Here is a 22,053-nt window from a genome sequence, read left to right as displayed (position 1 = left end):
GGGAAAAAGATCATATTTCTTCATAAGTAAGCCATTTCTAAAAGAAAACATGAAATCATCCAAACCAACCAGAGATCGGTCAGCTCTTGCTAGCGTTACAAATGGTTCAATATTCTCTAAGTTTGTGAAATGTGTGATCCAACTTTCAGTTTACAAAGCCTGGTTCCACACAAAAAGACATTATTCTTGGGTTACTTTTTATTAGCATCACATATTTTGATGGTGTTGACTTACTTGAATAGTTTTTAAAATATATATAATTGGCAGATTCAGATAGAATTTACAGAAAGGGAGTTCAAAATCTTTTTGAAATGGTAAAATTAAGAGAGAAGTTTGTTTTGGCACAAAAGAAAGTGTGAAATCCATTCATAATTTTCCATAACATACTTTCCTTTAGTTTCTATGTCCTGCCTTGGTTTTAGGCTGCTGCCTAAGAAACGAATCCTTCCTTCCCTTTTTATTAAACACAGCTCCTCATTTTCTTTCTCTTAACAATATTTATTTATTTTAAAGGCAGAGAGAGAAAAAAAATGCTTTATTGTTTGACTTTCCAAATGCACTCTGAAACTGCAGCCATAACTCCGTTTGTTCCATTCTCAGCTGGCAGGGGCCCATGCACATCTCTCCACTCCCATGTGTTACGTTGGATTTAAGTTTCCCCTTGATTTAATGCAGGAAACCAAGAAGTCACTTAACCCACAATGCCTGTCCCTTACCCCTCGTTTCAAAAAATCCCTTTATCTTTTTGATCTATCAATCAAGCTTTATGTAATAATGATGTCAGATATTATTTTATAAGTTACTTGTAGTGTTTTCAGTATGTTTTATATGAAAATAATCAAACTGGTTTTATCTGGAAATACTCTGTTTTTGAAGTTCAAGCTGGAGGTGAAATTTTGGCTACATGATTTGTGTTAGCTTCCTAGATTACCTGCTGTTATCAGGAATACTGAGATAATAATAGATCTCAGTCTTAACAGTATGTATCAAGCTGAATTCCAAATGACATTCTTAAAAGAGAAATAAATAATTAGACCTTTGTTTTATTTGAGAGGATTATGGATATATTTGGAATGCCCTTTTAACAAAACAAGTCAGATACGAATGCTGTCCTCATTATTACACTATAATGCTAATCAGAAAGAATTTAATATTTGTACAAGCAAAATGTAGAATTCCTGATACAGTTCTGATGCCTTGGATTAGTCTCTGTATATACCTCTATTTTAAATCTAAATCCAGATCAAAGAACCAGAAGAATTAATCTCTGCTCTAATTATAATCAAGGTAAGAATCAGCTGTATATAAAAGTGATCTGATTTACCATCGTGGAATATAACAACTTTAAACCATTTATAGTTACCTTGAACAAGGGTCCATGGGGTCTAGAATGATATTTCTTATTTTAGAAAGAAAATGTATTCATTTATTAATTGAGTGAGGTAATGGGGGAGAGAGAGAGAGAGAGAGAGAGAGAGAGAGAGAGAGAGAGAGAGAGAATGTGTGTGCTCATCTGCTGGTTCACTTCTCAAATGTCCAGAACACCTAGGGCCTGACCAGGCTGACGGTGGGATCCAGTATCAAGCTAGGTCGCCCATGCGGCTGGTAGGAATTCAGCTACTTAAAGCATGGCTTATTGTCTCATGAGGACTGGAGTCTTCTGTGGATGCAGAGGATCACATCTCCATCCCTAGTACTGACAGACAGTCTTAGGGCTGTCATAGACCATCACTCGGTGACACAAAATCGAAAGAACAAGAAATTATGACATAAACAGAGGAGGAGTGTGTAACTGAAACCTCTACTTGCAGGGCTTCCTTGCGTGTGGGGAAGACTCTGCAGCTCGAGATCAAAGGGCTGTGAGACAAAAGCCAGCGCACCCAGCACCTGTGCGACTGAGCTTATGGCACCAATCCTACATGACTGTGCTCCCAGTCAGCAACCAAATGTTGCTTTTCTGAATAGAAACTTTGGATAGAGTCTCGCAGAGAGGTACTTGCAGTACTTTACATGGTTTTAAATTTATCTCACGAAGTTTGAAAGTGCATCAAATACAGTAATGAGAAAGGGGATCCATGAATATCAGGGGTTTCCTCTGAGACTTGTAAAATATGCTCCAGAAGTGAGCAATTTAAGCACCATGAATTTTATCACCAGCCCCAAATTTTACTCCGAGTCTTCTATTTTAGCTGATTTACATTCATGCTGTCTTCAGGGGACAATAATGAGTTCAGTCTTGCTTATATCTGGATACAGTTTATAACGTGAAGGAAGGGAAAAGTGCTTAGTTAATGTAATATCAGCAGAACACTAAATTATTATTTTATAATTTCCTTCCTACTTTTAAAGAAAATAGTTTACCCGGAATAATGTTTTTATAAAGTTTTTCCAAACTGATATCTTCATGTTAAATTTTTGCTAATCTTTAATTAGGGTTTATTCTGCTTCCAGATTTTTTAATCATATGCTTTTCCTTACCTACATAATCAAAAGAACTCCTGATGTAGCCCTGCATTTATTCATTTTTATTATATCTGCATTTTCATATCTGTAAGTATATATTTATCTATCTAGATTGCTGGCTAGCTGGCTAGTTACCTGTTCTCCATGAGAGATATAAATGCCAATACAGAAAGAAGGCGGGCATCAAACATACTGATTGGCATTACGCAGTGAAAAGATTAAGCTGGCGTTTTTCAGCTCACAGACATCCATAGAAACACATATACATCAATATACTCTGAAAAGACTGCAGAAAATTAAATTTGGATATGTTTATTTTATAGGAAATATTAGAATGAACAAATACAAAGAATATTCAAAAGTTTCATGGAAAATATGAAAGCTGTACATGGAGTTCAAATTTCTTTTTATCAAATGAAACTCATCTTTTAATTTCATTTGTTGTAAACTTTTGAAATTACTCTTGTACATCTACTTAATTCTGTGAATACCATCAAAGATAAGAAGGTCAAAATGACACAGTTCGACTTGGTTTACTAGGCCCCGTCTCCCTGTGATCAATAGTGTTTATTCCAACCACATGTGATACAAAAGTCCTGCAAAAATCTGTTGTACATGAAGTCTTTAGTGTGCAGATGTTTTGCTGTCAATTTTTAAAACTGGATTATGTTTCAAATGTCATATCTAACAGTAAAGCAGTAATGTTGCAGTCAATGCTTTGATGCATCACCTATTACTTTAAGTCCCAATTAAACTTTCCTTTAATGCCTTGCCTAGGGCTTACATCGCTACTCATGAACTATCTAGGTATCGCTTCAGGAGTAAAGACCAAAGAGACGTCCTTTAAATATCAATGGCTATGTAGAAGTGTAATTTGAACATAATCAAACAGGTATCCAGTAGTTAAGACAAGGTTTTGTTTTTGGCAGTATGTGTGTATATATTTTTTTTCAAATTGTTGTTTTCATTGCCTATATCAACAGTGTCATGACCCAAGTAAAGAACAGAAAGCTGGAGCCAAAACTACACCTGATGGACTATTTTACTACAAAATATGGAAGATTGGGAGCAAGGGAAGGTAGAGGGAGGAGTAACTCTGTCCGCAAAATTGTAAAATATACCATAACAATAAAAAAAGAGAAAAAAAACACGGCTTTAACATGTCCTAAAATTAAACGTTAGTGTATTCTTCAATCTTACTTTCCTGATTTATTTATGTTCTAAAAGCTTATAAATCTGGCTACAATATTTCCCAAACAATTAAATAACAGTATCATTACCATCCCACGAAAGCAGTAAAAATTATGTGCACAGTGATTTAAAGGAATCTCCCATGTAACTGATGGACAATGTCAAAATGTTAATGTTAGTTAAATGTTTACCCTTGACCAAATATTTTAATAAATACGTCACATGCAATACCTTGTTAGCAACTCTGGCACCTTGTTGGATTCCATGTAGAAGTTTGTCACCTTAGAGTTTATTTTCCCTATCTGGTTGGGAACAAAGACCAGGTGCTTGGAAATCTTGCTGCCATCCATTCTCCACACATGAATGGTCTGTGTTCAATTGAATTATGGTGACTATCACTTGAGAACTGCTGTAGTGGCTGCATTCCAAGAACCAGGCTACAATCTCTGCTATTTGATACTCAGCAGAGACTATAAATGAAATTGTTAAAATCACTGAAAGAATCGGATATGCCGTATTCTCTTTAACTTACCATGTTGCAGAACATAGAACATCAACACAGTTCTGGAAAAGTTAGGCTTGATCTAGAATTTGGAATACACTGTAATGCCTAAATGATCACATACTGTTCAACATACTCTTTGTACTCTGAATTTTCATAACAATTGGCAGATACATTTAAGATGACATTGGCAACCATTTTTTTTCAAATCAATGAGTTTTCAAAAGACCATTTTCTTTCATGCAAAACATTTGAGTTAAACTCATAAAGAATAAATGTCTGCCTTGCTTTAGCAAGTATTTAAAAAATTAAGATGTAAAACTTGTAAAATTTCTTTTAAAGCATCTGTGCGCATCCAGTAAAGAACCTCACTGAAGCTCATTGCTTGGACTCTTGTATCCTATCACTCTTTTGTGCCACAGGTATTCCTGTATGTAGATTCTGGAAATATCACACTTAGATTTAGATCAATAGTAAAGCTGCTCCAGATGTAGATAGATTTTGACTTATTTCAGAGACAAGTATGCCACAAGATGCATATGCTATTTGAGGAAAACTTAAAGTATATCAAGAAGGGTTATTTTCTCCTTTCCAAAGCACAGGTTTGAATTTTCTCCTGTTCATTTGTTTCCCAGTAGGTGTCTCTATATAGCAGTGTTACCAGAAAAGAGCAAGAAGATAGAACTAATTGTATGGCAAAGAAAATGTAGCAAGTAGAGAAATAAACTGGTTGTAGAGTAGTTTGCATTGACAATATACAGTCAAAATAGTTTAAAGGCATGCATTGTCTATAAGTGGTGGTATAGTATGTTTTGGCTTATTTCCTAATTTTGTTTAAATACCTTTTTGTTAAGCGACCCAGAAAAGTACTTTAAAGTAGTTTATAATATATACTACCTGAATACAGACACAGGCCTTTTCTAATACATATTTTTCCATCTTGATCTGACGGCTTACTTATTTTTGATGTAAAAAGGAGTAGGGCTGATTTTTTTTGTTGTTATATACATAAAGAGTGCTTTAAAAGTGGTTGTGGGCAGTAGAGAGAGTAGAAAGGGGAAAGAGGATATAAATTTTGGTGTCAAAGATGTAATTTTTTTTCCCTCAATCACAAAAACAGATCACAAGCAACTTAGTTTAGGTTGAGATATAAAGAATGAACATTTTAATATTTAATTGTCAATATGTAAACTTTTTTAAAAGACAAAAGGTATGCTTTTATGAATTTCAATTAAATTTCTACTCTAATCAAGGTTGAATAAGGAATTAAAAATTTATCAGTGAGGGCCTGGCGCAGTGGCCTACTGGCTAAAGTCCTCACCTTGCATAGACTGGATCCCATATTGGCACAGGTTGTGTCTCGGCTGCTCTAGTTCTCATCCCACATCCTGCTTGAGAAAGCAGTGGAGGACAGCCAAAAGCCTTGGGACCCTACATCAGTGTGAGAGACTCAGAAGACGCTCCTTGTTCCTAGCTTGGGATTAACTCAGCTCTAGCCATTGTGGCCAATTGGACAGTAAACCAGAAAATGGAAGAGCTTTCTCTCTGTATCTCCTTCTCTCTCGAAATCTGCCTTTCCGATAAAAATAAATAAATCTTCTAGAAATTTATCAATGAAAAGAATTAAATCTTTGTCCTTTTTGGATTGGAAACTTAATGTACTTCAGCATTCTGCGATGGATAACTAATGAGCTGAATATTAAGTTTAAAACATTGAATAGTGTTATCTAAACTTGCTTTTAACTTAACTTGTAGCATGTAGGTTTCTTGTGGTCCACAAGTAAAGATTCAGCAAAATTTAAAAGACAAGATTAAACAAATGATGTATCATGAAAAACCATAATACACAATACAGTGGTCATATAAAAATGCTAAAATTAGATAACATTTCCAACTAAAGAGAGCTCAGGAACAAAGTTTGCTGTACATTGAAATTTCTTGGAGTTTTCAGTAACTGAGGGAAAATTGCTTATACCTCAGAACCAAGTATGTCAGAAAAATGTGTGTGTATTTAGCATCATTAGATGTTTTTCAAATTCTATTCCATTTGATCTCAATTATACTTTTGCTTTGATGATAGACTTCTTCTATTCTTACCTTTATTTTAACACTGGATGTGTTGATGTGAAAATCACTAAAGAAATCTTGGAAGCTATCATCGTAACTCGGGAAAGGATAGATCTTTTCTAATTCATCTTACTTTCTTTAGCAGTCTCACTTGAAACAATCAGATAATATTTTCTAGATTAAGATGATGGATTTGAGAATCCTTTTGCCAAATTCTTTTACCAAGTTTGAAAACTAAACTACAAAAATAAATGAGAAAGGACAATTTAAGACTGGAAAATTTAAGAATCTCTTGGAAAGAGAGGATGAAATTTACTTTTTCAAACAGAAATTACAGTAGATAAACTGTGTCCCAATAATAAACATAGTAGTTCCCACAGGAACCAAAGAGCAAAAACTCTAACCTCGGAATTAATAATTAATTGTGCATTCCACATTGGGGTACCTGAGTTTGATACCTGACTCTGATTCGTGATGACAGTTCCTGCCAGTATAGATCCTGGGAGGTAATGGCTCAAGTACTTGAGCTCCTTTCACCCACCAGCAATATCAGAATTGAGTTCTTTGCTCCTTGCTTCCACTGGCACAGTACCTGTTGAGTCAGTGAACCAAATAATCCTGCCTCTTTGTATTTGTCAGTGTAAAACTTGAAAGAAAGAAAGAAAGAAAGAAAGAAAGAAAGAAAGAAAGAAAGAAAGAAAGAAAGAAAGAAAGAAAGAAAGAAAGAAAGAAAGAAAGAAGGAAGGAAGGAAGGAAGGAAGGAAGGAAGGAAGGAAGGAAGGAAGGAAGGAAGGAAGGAAGGAAAGAAAGAAAGAAAGAGAAAGAAAGAAAGAAAGAGTTGTTCATGGGGCAACAGACATGGGTTATTGTAATGTGAGTCCATGGTATTGGACAGAATTTTACTTTGGATAAAATTAGAGGGCTATGCTTCTTTCAGTCCTTTTCTCTCTATGGCTATCAAAAATGTAGAGTTATTATAAGCTTAACTGTGTGGCCCTGTAATCTCTACTCTCCCTCTGAGATCGTAGGCATCTATTCCTATTTCTACTTTCAGAGACTGAAAGTGATAAGAGTGGGTATTTGGCTAGTGGTTAAGATGCTGGTTCATCCCCCAGTATTCTTTATTAGAGTAGCCAAGTTCAGTAACAGAATGTGCGTCTGACCCAACTTTCAGCTCATGGACACCCTGGAGGCAGCTGGTGATGGTTCCACGGATTGGGTTCTTGGCACACACGTGATAGACCAGGAATGAACTCTGGGCTCTCCTAGCTTTGATTCCAAATGTTGTATTCTTAGGAATGAACAATAGGCAGGAACACATTCATTCTCTCATTCTCTCTTTGTCTAAGTAATTAAATAAATAAATGAAATAAATGAACAAATAAAAGGATTTTTTCCTGACAATATAAAAGCACTGAAAATTGAGGAATATTCACATCACTATATGACACTTAAGACTTTTTTTTTTACCTGAAAGTTTGTCTCAAGTGTTGACCTGTTTGGTTAATCATTTTTATTCAAAAAAATTTTCTTTGTAGCATGAAGTAGGGAGAACAATACAATTATAAGTTATACATTGTCTTCATCATAGCTCACTGATTACAAATAATTATAAGAGGCTCTTTTATGCTCATGATTAGCTATTTATTTATTTTTATTTGAAAATAGGGAGAGGGAAACAGAGAGAGAAAGATCTTCCATCCTTAGGTTAATCCTCACATGGCCACAAAGGTCATAGCTGGGGTGGCTGCAGCCAGGAGATTCTTCCAGCTCTCCCATATCGATTCAAGGGCCCAAACATTGGACCCCTCTTCCATTGCTTTTCCTTACACATTAGCAGGGAGCTGGGTGGAAAGTGGAGCAGATGGCACTCAAACTGCTTTCCATATGGAATACCTGTGCTGCAGCTGATGGCTTTATACACAACACCAGCCCCAAGAGTCTCTTAATGTGCATATACACATTTACTTTTCTCTTTGCTTTATCACTGGCATCCTCTTATGACTCCTTCAATATCAAGAAATTTACCTTGTGTTTAAAAATGTAATATTGCTACAACATTATCTCATATTCATTCTATATCTATGCTCAAAACTTACCCCAAATTAAAGCTCTGATTAACATCAATTGTTGGAATACTGATAAGATCTGATAATCATATATCTGTGGTATTCTTTAATCTAGATTTTGATTTTTGTTCTTTCCTAACAGTCAATTTTTTGTAGAACATTTGCAAGATTTTATATTGAGTTTTCTACAATTTCAATGTGTTTGCTTATTTGTGATTACAAAATGTGACCAATCACGCATTACATCAGATCTGGAGGACATAATATGTTTGTCTAAATAAACAATGAAGTTAATTACGTAACTGAAGTGTAAAAACCAGGGCCACTGTTTTAGAAGTGATATTTCCCAATAACCAATAGAATGAATGATTAGCTTGTAGTAATATTTTGAGATTGTCCAAATATCTTTATTATGCTCATCAACTTAAATTCTGTTTTGGTGATGATCCTTGTTTATATTAATGTTATTAATATTACTATTATTGTGAATGCTTATACAAAGGAATCTTAAATTTTATTTAACAGTTAAAGAGTTCTTAGAATTATTTGAAAAACTATATTAAGCAATTATAATCATAATACTAATCAAGAAAGAAAATTACAAAAATATAACTATGGAAAATGAAGAGTACAAATCACAAACATTTGAGGTAGATAAAAGACTACAATTCTAATCATCTCATTTTGCATAAAATGTAGTCAATTACATTAAATAATGATGTCTAAATTCTTTTTAGTGTGCTATCAAAAGTCATAAGAAGCTGAAACACTAGAGGAAGATTTTTCTACAGCGACACTATTGACTTTCTTCTTCTTTAATATTTAACTTTTATAAAAATGTGAAGGAACTAAGACTCATGTGTGCCATGAAGAGAATGGAGTGAGTCAGAAGGAGAAAGATATGAGAGACGTGTTTCGAGCTTCTCTCCTACCTCAGCAGGGCCAGAGAGAGCATGCCACTCCCAGGTGTCTGATTACAGAGTGGCAAGCAATGGGAGTGGCTAGATGGTGTGACCTCCAGGACTCCAGTGGAGGGGTAGGTGAATTACTTGATGCATTGGTGGGTTGGATTTACACTGAGCCATGGAGACTTCCAGCTTGTGACCTTAAGCCAGCTGCCTAGTTGTTCCATTTCTCTCAGCAAACCTCATGAGACCTTCCTGGCTGTGTCACTGTTACTGTAGTTGCTCTGAGCAGTTTTTGGTTTTGTTGTATAAGACATGACTTATGACATAAGACATGGCTTTTCATTATTCTCTAAGTTTAAATTCTAAGGCCTGCTGCCTGTCCGTGACTACCTCAGACAGACTTGGGTGCTTGCGTGGAACTTGGCATCAAGAGTTAGTCACCTTGATTATTATCACTCCACCCTTTGAAGGTGCACTTGCGGTTTTAGGTGGTTTGGGAGAGTAGGCAGTCTTATCTTTCATGCGCACCTTGGTGTGTTCTTCACCTTTGTGCAGGAGTCGGCAGCAGAAGTGGCCCAACCATTCAAGTGTGATCCAAGGCTAGAGCACAGGCTCATAGGCTATGTGACCTAACACTGGGTCACATACTGTGGGTTTTAATCATGAGACTGGGGCAGCCAGATCATTGGTGAGGCCTGTCCCCAGCCCTGGGTCTTGTATGTTCTCAAAGGTTCAGTGACCTAGCCCAGGGAAGCCCTCCAGGTCCTCTAGCAGTGCAATGACCTGGCCCAGGTACACCGTGCAGGAGTCACTGCCAGGTCTTCTCCCAGCTCTGGTTCTTACACTCAGTGGTGGCAACAGCAGCCTGGTTCTGTCTTCCTCATGCACTGCCTCTCATGCATGTTTTGGGGACATTCAATGAGATGATTCTTAATTAAGGAAAGCTATCATATATATTCTAGATTGCCTAGCATTATAATCAATCTCTACTCATCGGATGGCAGAACAGACATCAATTGATACAATCAAAAGTGTCTCCTCTGTACTTGCCGATTATTCTTGAAAGGGACTCCATATCATACCATGTTCAGAACTGCTGTATCAAAGAATGGAAGTATATCTCACTCAAGAAATGAGGGATGAGAGACAGGAAGTGCTGGGACTTCACTATGTCATCCCCCAATAGTGCAAAAGCAATGTATGACTGCCTGGACATGATAAACTTAGAAATGATTGTAGCATTTTACACAAACAGAATTGCCAAAATACAAACTTTCCCTATATTTATTCTGAAGACGGAGATGATAGAAAGTTCTCTGCGTTTTATTTTTCTGTGTTGATTAATAAAATTCTTAAGGAAACTTCATATGATGGCTTTAATGAGGTAATTCAGGGTGTATGTAAACATATGGACACATGAATGCATATCAGCAAAAAAAAAAAAAAGCCCATAATTCCAAAGCAAATAGCAAGAAAATTCATCCAGTCTTCCTCTTCATGTCATTACTTGCTTCCTCACATTTCCCTAATGTTGCTCCTTTGTGCAGGGGCAGTCCACAGCCCTCTGGTCCTAAATTGTCCTGGGGAATCACTTCTCTGACATATTCTCCTCTTTACCTTTCAAATGTCTGTTGCAAAGAAAACGTTATTTGGTTTAGCTATATCATGGTCACCTCTTTCTTTTGTTCCACTACATCTGGAGAGAAATACTGATTTATAATGTGAAAGAAGGAAGGAGGTCTAGGTCTCTCCTTGGCTTTGTCTACTAATTGATTTTTTTTTTACTGTATTTAAAAAAGAAGCTTTGTTTAGTTTTACTTGAAAGTTAAAGTTACAAAGTTACAGAGAGATAGAGACAGAGAGAAAAAGACAGACAGAGAGATACCAGAGTTGGGCTGCTCTGAAGCCAGGAGCTTCTTTTGGGAATCCTACATGTATTCATGGGTTCAAGGACTTTAGCCATTCTCTGACGCTCTCTCAGGTTAATTAGCAAAGAGATGAATCAGACGTGCAACAGCCAGGACATGAACCAATGCTCATGTGGGATACTAGCTCTGCGCACTGAAGATCGGCTTGCTAGCTAGTTGCACTGGCCCCTCTCCTGGGTATTTTGAACTTCAGAAGTTTACTTACATTACTAGGTAGCTGAAAGCTCCTTTTTAAGATAAAGAATGATTAGATGACTCATTCTTTCAAACTCAATCCTTTTGAATTTCTTAGAAAAACTAATCAAACATGTACAGCCACCTAATCTTTGACGAGAACACAAAACAATCCAGGGAAAAAGAAAGGACTCATCAATAAATGCTGTTGGGACAATTGGTTCACAACCTGCAGATGTAAGAAGCAAGACCCAAACCTTTCACGATATACAAAGATCAAACCTAAATGGATGAGAGATTTAAACCTACACCAGAAACCATCAAATTTCTGGAAGGAAAAGTTGGAAACACTCTGCATGATACAGTGTAGGAACTGTCTTCCTAGAAAAATCTTCAAAAACAAAGGAAGTTAAGACCCAGATAAACAAATGGGACTACATTAAGCTAAGAAGCTTCTGCACAGCAAAGGAAACAATCAACAAAGCAAAAAAGCAACCAAAATAATGTGAGAAAATCTTTGCATACTACAAAGGAGACGAGAGGCTAATTTTTAGAATATACAAAGAACTGCAGAAAAACCATAACAACAAAACAAGCCAAGCAGTCAAGAAAGATGCAAAGGAAACAGACACTTTTCAAAGGAGCAAATTCAAATGCCTAATGGGCATATGAAAAAAAAAATGCTCAAACTTCTTGGCAATATGGGAAATTAAAAAAACCCAAACCAAAAACCAAAAAACCAACACTGAGATTCCACATATCTCCAGTAAGAATGGCCCACCTCCAGAAAATTACCGACCACACCTGCTGGTGAGGATGTGGGGAAAGAGAAGCCCTATTTCAGTGCTGGTGGGATTTGCAGCCTGGTACCACCACTATGGAAATCAGTATGGAGAATAATTAGAAAATGGAAAATCCATCTGCCATATGACTCAGCAATTCCAATCCTAAGAATACATCCAAAAGACATGATACATGAGAAAGCAACCTGCACCCATATGTTCATCGCAGAACAATCAACAGTTGCAAAAACATGGAAGCAGCCTAAATGCCCATTAACAGAGGATTGGATAAAAAGACTTTATTTTGTATATCCTATGGAATGCTACTCAGCTAATAAAATAAGAAATACAATTGTTTGTGGCCAAAGGGGCAAGCTGGATACCATTATGCTATGTAAAATGAGCCAATCCCAAAAGGTGAGATATCATATTTTTGCTCCAGTAATATTATGGATATAATAATATGATAATGTGATGTCAAATCTAAGGATTTTACATGTGAATTTCACCTTATTGCACCTCCTATTTATTTGTGCCTTTCATAATATGATCTTCTGCTGTAATTCATTAATCAATAAGATCTTGTGCTGTAATTCAATTAATCAATAAGAGACTGATTGAATATCATCACCCGAGATTGTCAATGTCCGTTTTAATCACTGTTATTGCTACTGACCATAATTATCGATGATCTAGTCCTTATTGTGCTTTCATCAGTGCTGCACGGGAGACAAGTTAGCATTTATTCCTACAGGAAGATATTGGACTCTCCTTCTTACCACTCTAGAGTCATAGTGATTACTGTTACATGTTTGTCAAATTCATAGGAATCATCATTCACTATCTTTCCCCATGGTGGACTGTACCTAAGGGGATACACAATGGAAGTGTAGTGGAATTGAACATGCTGATAGGTGAAAACAAAGAGAAGTATGTCCCATGCATGCAATCCAAGGAGGGGCTGATGCTCTCTCACCTGTTGAGAGACACCTCAGTGGCAGCAGGATGGACCGTGAAAATTCCTGAAAGACGCGTATTGAAAGACTGCAAGAGAGGACAGAGGGGAGGGAGGGACCTTAGGAGAAAGGGAGACCCCAGTGCCCATCGGACTGTGTCATAAAACAATAATTGTGAAAAAAAAGGATCAATATTAGTTTCACACTTAAATAAATTAGACTTGAAGTGGTTGATGACTTCCTTTTGTTTTTTCTTTGGCAGAAAACAGTCCGAAAGAGAAAAGCTTACAATGTATGAAGCATAAAATTTTTCCGGGTTAACCTATTAAAATGATGTCTTACAAAGGAGTCACCATCCACATATACACAGGTAAAGGTTTATGAAAGTTGAACACCAGAAGACTTCGACATTTATGTATGCAACATATGTGCACAAAGGAGAACACCGTGAGAAATAATTCAAAGGAAGTGGAGAGACTTTGGGGCTTGTACACTTATCTTAGCAGGTGAAGGAGCAAGCACTTACAGAAAATAAAGAACTTTTTGGACAGATAAATGGGTTTTCAGGAGAATGCACAGGAGATAAGGAAGGCTGTTGTGATGTTTGTCTACCAAGTCGCGGATGGTCTTTCTGTCTCCTTCAGCACCGCACGACTCCCCTGAAGAAGGAATTCAGGACATCTTGCATTAACAGTCTTCCTTCTGGGACTGCTTCTGCCTTGAAGTAAAATCTGTACCAGGCTTAATTACCAGAAGATTCTGCTTTCAATTACATAAAAGAAGTTCCAACAAGACCTTTTCCCTCTGTTTCTGCTGAATGATTTTAAATACGTTAACTTAAATATTTATTGAATTTGAATCGGAGGTTAATGTAACTACTTTTCAAAAAATGTGCCAAGTGTACCATTCATCTTTCTTCTGTTTTTTTTTTAAACTTATTTGTTTATTTATTTATTTATTTGAAAGGCAGGGTTAAAGAGGGAGACATTCATAGATGAGGAGAGACCTTTGATCCCTTTGGCTCTCTCCCCAGATGGCTGCAACAACTGGTGATGCGCCAGGCCGAACCGGGAGACAAGGGATCCACGTGGGTCTCCCAGGTGGAGTCAGGGGCCTAAGTGCTTGGGGCATCGTCTGCTCCTTTTTCAGGGAGGCTGCTGGGCTAGTCTGAAACCAGGAGCCAGGAGCTTCTGGATCTCCCTTTGGGTGGAAAAGCCCACACACTTGAGTCATTCTCCGCTGCTTTCCTGTGCCGTCAGCAGGGAGAACCTGATCAGGAGTAGCTGGAGTTCAAACCAGAGTCCGTTTGGAACACAGCCCACCCTGCTATGCCACAATTACTCCTCCTTTATACTAGAGCTTATTTGTGACAAGTGGTTGACAACAGCTTGAGTTGAAATGATAAGTAGTACGTAATCTAAAATGATCTCCCTCTGATAGGTTTTGGACTATTTGGTAACATTTTGCAGCAAGAAGTAGATAAACTGACAGTGTGGAAGGTTCTTTGCACTTTGTTAGAGATATATTTAAAGGATGGCATCATGATAACATTACAGATGGAAAATGTAAAAATTATTTCATAAAAATCAAAGAAATTCTGTTTGGTGACGAAATGTCAAGAAAATATAAGACAAAACAGATTAAACAAAAGTGTGTTTGTGTGTGTGCATGTGTGTGTATGTGAATCATGTCACTGCTAAAAGTCTGGTCACTGTAGTATACCAAGAATCTAAGATGATGCTAAGAAATGAAAAATAATACTAGAAAATGGACAAAGGATTAGACATTTGTTTCATTAAATAAAACATTTGGGTGACAATTACATTTAGAAGATGCTCAAAATCTACAGAGCATGGGCAAGTGCAAATTGAAATTATTGCATACCTTTGCATACCAATTAGGATGTCTGAACTGAAAACCAGCCAATAACAAGGGCTTGCCAAGAAGCAGAGCAACTGGCAAGTCCCATACATGACTGGTGCAAATAAATATGACTTAGCCAGGCTAGAAAATAGATCAGTAACTTTTGAGGAAGTTGAACATGAGTTTATTGTATGATTCAATAATTCTACTAACAGATATTTAACTAAGAAAATGAAACAAACACATGTGCAAATATTCATAGTAGTAATATTGATTATTGCCAAGAATGGAATAAACGTAGGTTTTTTTTTTTTTTTGGCAAATAGATATTCGGTTGCAGAGATTTTCATGTCATTCATAAACAGCAACAAAAAAACCCAGCGAACTAATTAAACCCACACAATACAGATGAATTTAAAATGCATTTGTCAAGCCTGATAGGAAAAAGTCACATATGATACAGTTCTATCTAAACAGTATTCTGGAAGAGCGAATCGGGAACGGGAAACAGTAGTGCCTGCCGTGGGCGGGTGTGGCGGGAATCGCTGACTGCAAAGGACCACAACAGACTTTTGCTATTGTTGAGGACAATAATGCATCTTGATCATACTCATTGTTATATAAACATTTGTCAAAACTCATGGGCTAATACATCAAAATATGAAACTTAATTTATGTATTAAAAAAAAGATTTATCTATTCTTACTGCAAAGTCAGATATACAGAGATAAGGAGAGACAGAGAGGAAGACCTTCCTACTCTGATTCACTCCCCAAGTGACTGCAACAGCTGGTGCTGCCAGGAGGGAGGAACTTCCTCCAGGTCTCCCAATTGGGTGCACGGTCCCAAGGCTTTGGGCCGACCTCAACTGCTTTCTCAGGCCACAAGCAGGGAGCTGGATGGGAAGTGGAGCTGCTGGGATTAGAACTGGCGCCCATATGGGATCCTGGTGCGTTCAAGACTAGGACTTTAGCTGTTAGCCTACCTCACTGGGCCCCGTTTATGTAAATTTTAAAAGCAGATAGTAATCATGCTTACATGAATTTCAATGAGAAACAATGCAAAAATAAAGGATAGCATACAGAACAACATATGACAATAGCACAAATTATTTTATTTTCTTCTTTTGAAAGCAAAGTTTCAGACAGAGAGGCAAGAAAGAGAAATGTTTCTTCCAATGGTTCCCCTTCCTGATGGCTGCAATGGCCAGGGCTGAGCCAGGTACAAGCAATGAACCAGGAACTTCTTCCAGTTCCTGCGTGTGGATGGTGGGGACCAAGCATCCCAGCCATAACCTGTTCCTTTCCCCAGGTCATTAGCAAGGAGCTGAACCACAAGTGGAGTGGAAGGACATGAGACTGGCACTGACGTGGGATGCTGGCATCCTGGGCAGTGGTTTTACTCTCCACAACACCAGCCCCCACAAATGAATGTCTATTCTGAGTATATATTATTTGACTTTTCTGTCTTGTACAGTTCTGCTTTTGATGTAGCATTTCTGAAAAGCTTCTGCAGATTCATTCCTTTTTCTTTTTAAAAAAAAAGATTTACCATTTATTGTAATGTATTTGTGTGTATGAAGGTAGAGGCAGAGAGAGATGGAGATGAGGAGAGAGCAAGGGAAGAGATGGAGAGAGACAGAGAGAGAGAGACAGAGAGAGAGAGAGAGAGGAGAGAGAGAGAGGAGGTGTCCCATCTGTTCAAATGCCTATAGCAGACAGTGCTTGGCCAGAGCTACGAGCTTGGGATTGACATCTAGCAGGAACCCAAGTACTTGGGGATATTACCTGCTGCTGCCCAGACACATCAGCAGAACACACATTGGAGGAGGAGGCAGGATCGTGTTCCAGGCACTCATATAGGGATGGAGTCAGCCCAAGCAGTGGCTCAACCTGTTATACCACAATGCCTGCCCCAGGACACATTGAAAAAAAATGATTTTGCAGCAGAGTGAACCAACAGAAAAGTCCTTAAAAATACTTAGGTCAAAATTTCTTGCACTAAATAAATGAAATGACAACTTAGAAGTGTGATGAGTAGACTCCATCAAGAGAGAAGAATAAGTAGCTATTTAAAATAAAAAGTCTCACTACCAGAAAACTATTTCTGTTATTTATGCTACACTTAATATATGTATATTATTTACATAAAAACATACCAAATTTTGGAATTGCAAAATCACCTTAAGAATAATATGATTAACTCTGTATTTTAAAACTAAGGGTCAGAGCCTTGGAACGTTCATGGATAATATGCTGTGCTTTATTTATTTGTGATATGTTAGTAAACATGTTTTATTAAATAAAATAGAATAAAAGGGAGTGATACCAAAATATGAGTCAATTATATGCACATTGATACACAAATTTCCTGAAAATATATCGTTGCCCTTAACTCTCATTTCATTTTCCTTTCTTCTTGAATCTTCCTATGCTAGACCATTTTCTCCTCCTTAGAAGTATAAAAAAAATTCTTTCACTAGTAGATACTAACAGTTAATTTATTGGCACATTGCATGCAAAATTAATAAACATAGAAAATAAATAAGAGGCTTAGTGTATTGAGTTTTCCTATTAGACTAGTTCTTGGTTTTTATAGGCCTGGTTATACATCTCTTGGGAATACAGCAAGACATAAATCCATGTGTGCAGATATTAAATATTTATATTTTTAAGAAGACGAAGTGAGACCATAAAGTTAGTTTTATTTTTTTAAGTTTTTTTTGGCATTTTTTAAATTAGATTTTTGACAATATTTACATAGCTAAGTTGGGTAAAAAAGGTTCAAGGGCTATAGGAAAGTTGGTAAGACTGTTGCTTTAAAAGTCTTAAAAATTCTAAGTTAGAAAGAACAGAGAAGCACTGAGGAACAGCTGCTGTCGTCTATACTTTCTTTCTTCCAGAAGATAAATTAGATGAACTGCGGATCTGTGAGAGGAATCCTAAGCAGGAGCTCCCATCCTTCCCCAAATTACTGAGGAACCTTCCTCGAAGGGCTTTACTTCTCTAAGCTTGTTTTCTTACACATTACATTAAAGTAACTGTACATGCGCTGAGAAGCTCTGCTGATTGTATTGGATGACGATAGAAATTAGTAGCAATGAGGACATCTGGAATATTATGAAGTGCTGTAGTATGTTCAGGGAAGTTACAGAATAATGGTCATTGCAAAGCTGTGTTAAAAGATGACAGGTTCTCTCTGGATGGGAGTAGGCGGAAATGTCAACACAGAGAAGCTAAGACCTTCTGTAGGGAATCCATCATTCTTGTGGTCAACAGGGGAGCCAGGAGTCACGGCCACAGAAGACTAAGGAAACATCGTTTCCAATGCTAGAGACAAAACTGTAAGCAGGAAATTATAGAGTCAAGAGCCAAGAGAAATAGCAAGAGAATGAGAAATCTATCACTTATGGTGATGCATGGTTCAGGGAAACCTGTTAATAAATAGAGGGCACCAAAGGAATATGATAGTATGTTTTTATGACCCTCAGTCTAAAGTCTCATGAATTAAGGGACAATTCTGCTTGGATTACAAAAGAATACATCTTTAGGTAATGGCTTTTATATTAACATTCAGGAAGTTGGTACAATTCTGTCCTCTGTACTCTGAACAACAAACTTTATTAAAGAAAGTGTATACAGACCTTGGATACTTATTTCAGAGCAATGTGATCTATGAAACTCAAGCTATTTCTTTTTGGTCACTTTGACAAGGCATAGTCCTACAGTTCACTATCTAGCTTAAAGGAATGTATAGGCCATATTTTCTCATTTAAATGATAATTTTGAACAGCATAAGCCAATTAGTTTAGTCTTACAGTGTACTTATTAAAGAAATCAATAAAAAGATTCTTTTTCCATAATCAAAAAAAATACAGTAAAGCAATGAAGAGTTTTACATTTTATGCAACTGAGAAACATGTTCATGATGGTGATTTTGAGCCCTTAAAATTATTGGTTGTTAGACATCATAGATTATGAAAAAATCAATGAACATTGAATGAGTTAACAAATTATGTTCCCCTAGGTACTGACGGCCACATAAAAGAACACCAAGGCAGTGGTTCATACACTCATTACAAAACATTCCGGATGCAGTGTAAGTCAGGAAAGAAAACGCGGGAGACTACGCATCATCATTTAGCTTACCATACCTTGAGATTATGTGAAATAGACAAAATTAAATCCAGTATGTATGCTTCTGCTTCTCAATATTGAACACTGGGAGATGCTGTAGCAAACCGGGTGATATCGTAACTTATTCATTAATAGCTATTAGTTTATATTCACACAGATTTCTATAGTAAGTTACTTCATAGTTAAACCTAATTAATTAGGCTAAGGAGGACATCCTATCTATTCCAGATAAAATGGAATATATAATACTTGTACATTAATCTTTTACATTCTATGCTTGTGTGGTTCCATATATGTCTATGTTTGTGTGATTCCAAGAGAAGTACATTTGTAATATTTTTGCTGCTATTTTTACTATTTAGCTTTAATAAAGGGACATGAATACTTGAGCCTTTGATTGCCCAGCTGGAGTGTGACTCGTGTTTCGTTGGCAGTTTAAATTAGTAAGGGGTAAAGGGTCACCCAGCTACACTTTAAGAAGATTTTAATGATAGTCTGGTCAAGAAGTGAAATGTATACTTACTAAGTTGTTGTCTAATAGTGTCATCCTTACCAGAGTATAATTATACAGTGTTGCTTTATCCCTCTCTTAATTGAGCAGAATCATGTAACTACTTTATAAACTATAAAGCATATTTTTTTCTAAATTATGCATTTGTAAAAAACTTGTTTTTTGATAGTAATTCTCACTGACTGAACGGTTACTTTATTCACTGCTGACCAACTGAGATAATGAATATTCTCATAGCTCTTAACCATCTCAGTGGTTTCGGGGTTATAAAAATTAACAACGTATTTTCAAAAAAGTAAGGATTCAGTAGAAACTCAATGTGTCATTGAGTCACATTTCTTTCTAGCAGACTTCACATATTTTCTGTTGAAATTTAATGCCATGTATTCTTTATCTTATCTATAACACAAATTTTGAATTACTTGCTACCCTCAAAGTATTGTATTTGAAGAACATCGTCGATTTAACCAATATAGATTTCTGCCTTTTTTTGTATGTGTGAAATATTAGTCATACAAATTATATTTAATTTTTGTGCAGATGTGTACTTAAAATTTTATTTTTCAGGATTAATAGAGAGTACAGTATACCTTTGATGTAGTCATAGAGTTTTTAGATGCATATATTCAAAATCAGGAAGCTGCATGATCATCTCTGCATTTTCTTGCACATCTCCTTTGCCGTCGCGTACATCCCTTTATCCTGGTCCCTGGCAACCACTGAGCTATACTGTCAGTTTATCATCCTGAGAATATTCATTTGAAATACTAAGTGAACAGGGCGGGAGTGAAGGGGGTTAGAGATGATCACAATGGCCAGGAATGGGCCGGGCTGAACCAAGACTGAGGAACTCCACTCAGTTCCTCCGGGTGGGCGTCAGGAGTGCAAGAACGTGGGCCACAGTCTACTTTCATGACCATTTATCAGATTCACTAGCCAGAAGCTGCATCCAATGCAGAGCAGCAAGAATTCACAGTCCAATATGCCAGCATAAGTTGATGCACTACAACACTGGTCCCGCTAGCGTCATCTTTTAACAATACCTACCATTGTCAGAAATTAACATATGTCAGTCCATTTCCACCCAACGCCCATTCTTTCTGCAAAACCACAATGTCTTGATTAATTTAAGAATTTGCTATGTCCCTCGATCATATATTGTCATTTCTACTGCTTAAATACATTCTAACAAGATTTTTGCTATTCTTTTCCTTGTGTCTCTGCAAGAAATTTTAGAACAAGAATCAGAGGCACATTTTTCCTTGATGTTGTAATCCTCTTTCCACTTCTAACTTTCTAGTCTATGCAACAAACTATAGAATCAGATGGGTTGCCCTGAAAATACATCATGTGATTTCTACTTGGAGGGAGAGAACTTGAGTCCTTCTTTCCTAATGCAATGAAATTTAAATCTCGTTGATAAATCTGATAATATATCAATGCTTTTAAAGACAGCATCTAACGGGTTTATACCACTAGACACACTACCATGTAGTCTGCAAAATACAACGGTGTTGTTTTCAAACGAAAATTATTAAATACTTGTATGTTAGGGAAAAAACCACGATTCATTGCAGAACAAAATGAACATTCCAGCCGTTTGAAAGTACTGTGAACCCGCCGGGAGCCTCTATGAGTGAGAAGATGGGAGGGAGTAAGAAAAGGAGGAGTTTCCAGTAAATCAGCTGAAGGAAAAGCACCAGCCATTCAATCTGCCAAATTAAACAGGCAACTGATGCCCAAGAACTGCTTTGGGAACATTGCTCCCATTAGTGCATTGGAGCCCTGTGTAACTTGCAGAGCGGCTACGTTGCTTCTCTTCATCGCCCCCTGGAGACCTCTGTGTGGAACAACAAGTGCAATCTGCAGGAAAATTACTAAGGGAAGAGAAAGCTATTTTTTTTTTTTTTTTGACTGCGAAAAACACAGAAATAATAAAGGCCAAATAGCTTGTACTTTTATGCCAGCTTTTCTTCTACCTATAATTGTTTTTAGTACATACAATGCATTACTAAGTAGACTATCACATCTAGAATATTAATATTTTAAAGAAATGATGCAAATGAATTGTCTCTGGAAATAAAAAAGCAGCAAAAAGAAGCAAGCTCCCAGGGTACTTTACAATTTTTAGATTCAATAAAGTTCCTTTTGTATAATGTCCTTCTGTATCATGCAATATTTTTTAAAGGTAGGTGACAATTTTTTTATTAGTAAAATCTTCCACATTGTGTGGAAAGCATGTTTTGGATTTCCTGTATATATTTATATATTTAGTTAGTGCCACTATTCACATACAAAAGCTTCCAGAACACAGTAGCCTTCATCCTAGTGTCTAAGTCTTTCCTCTTTTTTTTTTTTTTTTTTTTTTTTTTTTTGCAGAAATGAAGAGCATATAGCCAGCTGGGGTACTTTGCTAGATGCTCTATCCATAGCGCAATTCTTTGATGAAACACATAGCAAATATCAACACAGCAAGCTCTCAACTGTTACTTGGCACACTTCC

The sequence above is a fragment of the Ochotona curzoniae genome, unplaced genomic scaffold (genome assembly GCF_017591425.1).
Source record: "Ochotona curzoniae isolate NIBS_2020 unplaced genomic scaffold, NIBS_Ocur_1.0 scaffold_4701, whole genome shotgun sequence".
In the NCBI taxonomy this organism is placed as follows: Eukaryota; Metazoa; Chordata; class Mammalia; order Lagomorpha; family Ochotonidae; genus Ochotona; species Ochotona curzoniae.
The sequence above is the reverse complement of the archived record's forward strand: the minus strand, read 5'-3'. Positions refer to the sequence as shown.